A 6,985-nucleotide genomic window follows, 5' to 3' on the forward strand; every position below is an offset into this window, starting at 1 on the left:
AAAAAAAAAAAAAAAAGAAGAGCAAGCTTCACGGCGTTTTAACTTGCCCTATTCACACCACCACCCCCGCCCCCAGATCTGCAGTACCCTTGAAAACCAAGAGCCACAATCACAGCTAAAGCCAGCAGTCTGGCAGCCTTTGGAAGGGGCAGAATGGGGTTGGAGCATCTTCAAAGCCCCATTCCTAGAGAATCGGCCATTGTTTGACCCGGAAAGATCCCACTTGCAAGAATGTCTTTAAATGAGCTGACTTGAAGCTCACCCTATGCAAAAAAGCCTTTTCCCAGGGGTGTTGGAAATAAATCGGAGTCAATTGTTTAGCACTGCAACTCCCTGAAGCAGTGGGTAACAGTTAATACAATAGGCTAAACAAAAGCTTAAAAGGAAAAGATGGGGAATGAGATGGCCATAGGAGGCTTTGAAAATCCCTAGTATATTCCCAGTAATCTAGAAGCCCGTGCGTGTCTGTCCGGCTGTGCATCCGGCCAGGGCTGTGTGCGTGCTCAGGTGGGACTAACACACACAAACCTCTTGCTAAACCTGAGCTTCTGTGCAAGCAGAAAATGAAGGCTAAGAAGCAACAGCCCAGCTGAGCGCTGAAGGTATTCTCCAGTACACACACAGAGCCCTTGGCAAAGACTGGGGGACTTATTAATTACAGGCTTTTAAGAAAGTCTTTGTTGAATAATTAGCTGACTATTAAGATAATTGAGCAGACTTCAGTGGCCACACACAAAAAAGAATACAGAATTTATAGAATTTGTTCAGAAAAGTCACTAAACAAACATCAAATAGCAACAGCAACAAACCCTGTGGAGGATGGAGAATCTGATTTCCAGAGTTGCCGTATTAACTAAAATGTTTAGTTTTCAACAAAAAGTAGGAGACATACAAAGAAACAAGGAAAGATGGCCCATACACACAATCAACAGAAAAACTGTTCCTGAGGCAGGCCAAACGCTGGCACTTACAATAATGAATTTAAATTAGCTATTCTAAATATGGTCAAGGACGGGACCGGAGCCAACATCTGCACCCGGGAGGTCCCAGCGTCCCGCCCCCGCCCCCGGCCGCGACACAGTTTCCACAAAGGGACACACACAGAGCCCGCGCAGGGGCGAGGCGCCACGGCTTCCCCGCCGGGTCCCCCGGAGGCCGGTCCCCCTCAAGCCGAGCGCGCGAATGGGCGCCCGCTGCGCTTTCCCTCCCGAAAGCGGGCTGCGAGGGCCCAAGCGTGGACCCTGAGACACGAACACGCGCACCACGCCGCCACGGAGGACGAGAGGCCGGGCGCCGTGCATTTCTGGAATCACCGGGACGCCTGTGTAAATTTGCCGTTTGGCCTGGCATTTTCCAAAGGTCACTCAAGATCAGGGGACAGAATGCCTAGTCTCCAAGGGTCCAGCCCGCCTACCCACTGAAATTAGGGGACAGAATGCCTCCGTTCCAAGGGTCCTGCCAGCCCACCCACTGAAAAAAAAATATTATAAATAAATAAATAAATAAATAAATAAGGTCAAGGAACTAAAGAAGTTATAAAAAGGAACCAAATAGAAATTCTGGAGATTAAAAGTACAATAAGTGAAATGAAAAATTCAATACAATAGTTCAACAGCAGATTTGAGCAGGCAGAATTAAAAATGAGTGCACTTGAAGATAGACCAATTGAGATTACCTAGTCTAGGGAACAGAAAGGAAAAAGAATAAAGGAAAATAAACATAGCCATGTAATATGTAATATGTTTATAATGGGAGTCCCAGAGGGAGAGAAGAGGACAGGAGAAAAGGGCAGAAAGAGAATTTGAAGAATTAACGGCTGAAACTTCCCAAATTTAAGGAAAACTATCAATCTACATATCTACTAAGCCAAATAAAGTCCAAGTAAGATAAACTCAAAAAGATCCATAGCTGGACACTTCATAATCAAATAGTTGAAGCCCAAGGCCAAGAGAGACTCTTGAAAATATCAAGAGAGACTCTTGAAAATATCAAGAGAGCAGTGACTCATCATATACAAGAAATCCTCCATAAGACTAACCAATAAGCTGATTTCTCATCAGAAGCCATGGAGGCCAGAATGCAGTGATACGACATAATCAAAATGTTGAAAGAAAAAGAATGTCAACTAAGAATTCTAAATCCAGCAAAACTATCCTTCAAAACTAAAGTAGAAATTAAGATATTCACAGATGAAAACTGTGAAGAATTTATTGCTTGCTGAGAGCATTTATTTGTTTGCTTTTCTGCCCTACAAGAAATACTAAAGGAAGCCCTTCAGGCTGAAATAAAAAGATGCTAGATAGTAACTTGAATCCACATAAAGACATAAAAAAGCACTAGTAAAGATACCTATATAGGTAAATACAAAAGATGGTATAAATTTTTGGTTTTTTGGCTTGTAACTCATTTTTCCTCCTATTCTATTTAAAAGACAACTGTGTAAAGTAATACTTGTAAATATGTGTTGATGGGCACAAAATGGATAAGGATATCATTTCTATAAAAATAATAGCACAAGTCAGGGTGAAGAAATGGACTATAGGAAAAAAGATTTGTATACTATTGATATTATATTGGTATAAATCCAAAGTAGATTATTATATATTAAAGTGTTAATTATAATCCCCAGGGCAATCACTAAGACAATCACTCAAAGAAAATATAATAAAAGAAATAACAAAGGGATTAAAATAATACACTAGAAAATATCTGTGTAATACAAAAGAAGGTTGTAATGAGAAAAACATTAAAGACATTAGACATATAGAAAACAAATAGCAAAATGACGGATGTAAATCATACCTTATCAGTAATTTTATTTAACATAAGTGAATTGAACATTCCAATTAAGAGAAAGAGACTGGCAGAATAGATAAGAAAAAAAAAGATCCCATTACATGCTGTCTGCAAAAGACACACTTTTAAAGACACAAATAGATTGGAAGTATAAAAGATATATCATGCAAACAGTAAAAGAGAACTTCAGTGGTTATACTAATACTAGACAAAATAGACCTTAAAACAAAAATTGTTACTAGAAACAAACAAGAACATTTTATAATGATAAAAGGGTAAATCCATCAAAAGGATATGGTCATTGTAAACATATATGTTAGGTATAAGCATATATCTAACAGCAGAGTCCCAAAATACATGTACCAAAAACTGACAGAATTGAAGAAATAGACAATTCAACAATAATAGGTGGAAATTTCAATAACTCATTTTCAATAATGGATAAAACAACTGGTAGACGAGCTCAAGAAAATGCAAATCTTGAACAACACTATAAACCTATAGACCTAACAGACATTTTTTAAACACTCTACTCAACACCAGAAGAATACATACTCTTCTCAAGCGCACATGGAACATTCTCCAGGATATGCCATATGTTAGGCCAAAAATCAAGCCTCGATAATTTTACATGTATATTACTAAAACGTAATGAATTAAAAATCAATGGCCAGGGAATCTTTTAAGTGATTTACAAGCATTATTTTATTTAATTCTCAAAAGTATCCTATGATGTATGATATGATTATATATAATTATATATGATTACAAGAAGTATGATTAGGTATGGTGAATATACACTTATTGCAGATGAAGAAACTATAGTAAAGAGGGTTATATACCTTGCCAAAGATCGAACAGTTAATAGGAAACAAAGGTAGGAGCTACAATTAATGTTCTTCTCGTGTTTGAGGTCTCAGGGAAAACGTTTCCACCGAATCTCTACAAGGTCCCTTCTGTAATTCACTCTGACAGCATCCTATTCTCTTTCTTCATAAAACTTTTCACAATGTGAAATTATAATTCTGGGTCTGAAGACAGACAAGTGGATAATATAAGTAGTGTGAGCAACTTGTTCTTGTTTGCCTGAGACCTTCCTGGGGTTGACACTGAGAGTCCCAAGCACTGGAATTCTCTTAGTCCTGAGAAAATCCAGGTGGTTGGTCACACTAAGAAATAAATAAGCTACAAGTGTTAGCTTACTGATGCCACACAACTAGGTGTACCCTTCGTAAGTCATAAGAGCTATCACCCAGTAGATAAGTGTGCTGCAGCCAACCTTCTTTCCCCCAACAGCCCTAAGTGTCTTATAAACCACAGGAGGGTCTCTGTTTACCCACTACAAGGCACCCTTCTCAGTCACCATGGAAACACCATACAGAAACTAAACAAAGATGAGATTTTTAACCCAGCCTTTGAAAAAAAAAAAAAAAAAAAGAGGCTCTCCAAGAAAGCACTACCATTTTGGAAGGAAGGGAGACTGCATTATTGTTTCTTTACTTGTTTATTCTGCTTCTTTCCAGAAGCTATTTACTCCATAAGAGCAGGGGACTCACATTTTCACTCACCATCAAACATTCAGCATCTAGCAAATGCCTGACATCTGGTGCATATTCAATAAATATTTGAGCCAGTGATCATGTAACTTCTAAGTCTTGCTCTTAATCACCATCTATTACCTGCCTTGATTTAATACTTTAATTTTCCTGCCTTAATAGAAATACAAACTAACAGTATGAACTATTCACAGCATCGCAGCCATGATGTTATCCTAGTAAATTGACAGAATAAGCTTTTGAGGTAATTATCCCCATTTTCCAGATGAAGGAACTGAGGATAAGAGAGATGAAAGAACTTGTCCAAGACCTTAAAGTTAATCTGTATTTGTTCCACAAATGTGTGCTATAATTTCTCAATTCTGTCATCCTTCTGGCAAGAAATATTTCTGTACCCACACAATGGAAAACACAGAATATCCGGTGTTTGATATATGCTTCTTTTTTTTTTTTTTTTTCCTTTTTCTGTACGCGCACCTCTCACCGTTGCGGCCTCTCCCGTTGCGGAGCACAGGCTCCGGACGCGCAGGCTCAGCAGCCATGGCTCACGGGCCCAGCCGCTCCGCGGCATGTGGGATCCTCCCGGACCAGGGCACGAACCCGTGTCCCCCGCATCGGCAGACAGACTCTCAACCACTGCGCCACCAGGGAAGCCCTGTGCTTCTTATAGAGACCACTTCTCCATGCCTCCGATATTGTTTATCATACCAATCTGGTAAGCTAAATATTTTTCATGTCTGCCATAAAGGCAGTCCCAGCCGGGGCCCTCTTCTATTAATAAAGTGCAAATTGACACAAGGTTATGTAAGGCTACAGTAGTTGTAATAATAACCTCTGAATTCATTAAGCACTGGCAAATTTTGAGTCCACCATCATAACTTGCCAAAATTTTTTTCTTCTTCTAGTTTTTAGGAGGCAACCAACAAATGCAATTTCATTCATTATTTTATTTCTTATTTTATTTTATTGTCCATAACCAATATGGCTCTAAAACCTCTCCTTTTTTCTTCTTTTTTAAAGAGAATCCTCCAGTGTACATGCATGCTATTTAAACTAAGCTCCCTAAAGCTGAATACAATTTATCTTCAAACAGCAGAGAAGGAGGGCAGAAATCCTCAAATATATATAAATTCATAGCCAGCTTCTATCGAACTCCTGCCCTTGTCAACTTGTTTAGAACACAATTTTCCAAATGCCACTGCTTTCTGGGATTCAGGAGAGGGTAAGAGAGCTCTTTCATTTCACTAGATTTGTGTCAACTCCATCCTGAGTTTCTAGCAATAGGGACTCTCGGAAAAATATGCTGAGCTTCCCTTCAGGTCTGGGATGCTGTGATTCTGGCATCGCAAAGCACTGAAAGTAAATAAAATGGCTCACATTTTGTTCCAGGCACAAGGGGGCCCAAGAGATAGGATGAGAAATCCAGCTGATGTGCCCAAGACCCTATCTCCAATTGCATGCTGCTGTTTTCTCAATATTCAGAGCTGCAGCCATGGCCAAATTGCACACTTGGAGCCAAATTCTCCACTCAGTTCTGTGTACACAACTTCATCCAAAGTCACTAGGTGTAGAGCGCGTATCTAAAAGTGACATTTGGCAATAGCGCCATGGAGTTCTCTTATCTGCCACGTACTAACTATGCAATAAGTGCCTTTCTACCAATTTCTGCACAAACGTGAGCCTGTTTGCTATTCTCAGATAGCAGTGCTTGCTGTACAATTTCCTCACTTTTTAAAGATTTTTGTGTTTTGCCAGTCAGGAACACATTTTGCAAGTCCCTGGCAAACACAAGTGTACTTTCTTCTTGGCTTCAACACTTGAGGAAGCCAGATGAAAGGAACAGCTCGCAGGGAAAGCTTTGGATTTCATCAGTCCATCGATGAATCAGTCCTCTGCCTCTCAGTCAGGTTTTTAAGGGATTGTGTTTCCTTAACTGAGGAAGTAAAAGTGCAGAAGAGGATAAGTGAAGAAAAGAGTTAAAGGTTTGCCTCATTTGAGGAGTATTTTTAGATCCTTCCCTCTACTCTCCCGCCCCCCCCAGGCTAAGTTGGCGGTTTCCACATCCCATGTGCATCTCATATCTTATTGTGTGTGTGTGTGTGTGTGTGTGTGTGTGTGGATTTGCTAGGTATTGTCTGATGCGGGCTCTCTGAGTCAGAGCCAATATCATGTTTATCTCCATATTTCTAGCCTAGAGCAAGGAGTCTGGCAGTCAGGTCAAGACACATTTACTGTCCACCTACTCTGTGCTAGGCACCGAGCCTCCTCCAGAGATAGAACGTCCTCCCCTTGAGGAACTTAGAGTCTAGTCGGGACATGCATGCATCAGCATAACATTTATGCACAAGGCAACTAGAGGTTACATAGAGTATGACCAAGATGCCAAAGGGAACACAGCAGATGGGTTCGTAATCCTGGTGGTATAGTCAAGAGGACCACTGGGAGAAGACTATGCCAGAGCTGAGCCCTAAAAAGAAATAGGAATTAAGTTAAGAACTAGCAGGGAGGGGAGGGAGTTCCAGGCATGGGCAGCAGCATGAACAGAGGCAAGAGGGCATAGAACACTATGCAAACTTCAAGGCCCAGGCTGGGAACAGCAGCCCATTAAGACCAGAGAGGTGGGCAGTATCCAG

This window comes from Lipotes vexillifer, unplaced genomic scaffold (assembly GCF_000442215.2).
Source record: "Lipotes vexillifer unplaced genomic scaffold, Lipotes_vexillifer_v1.1 scaffold705, whole genome shotgun sequence".
NCBI lineage: Eukaryota > Metazoa > Chordata > Mammalia > Artiodactyla > Lipotidae > Lipotes > Lipotes vexillifer.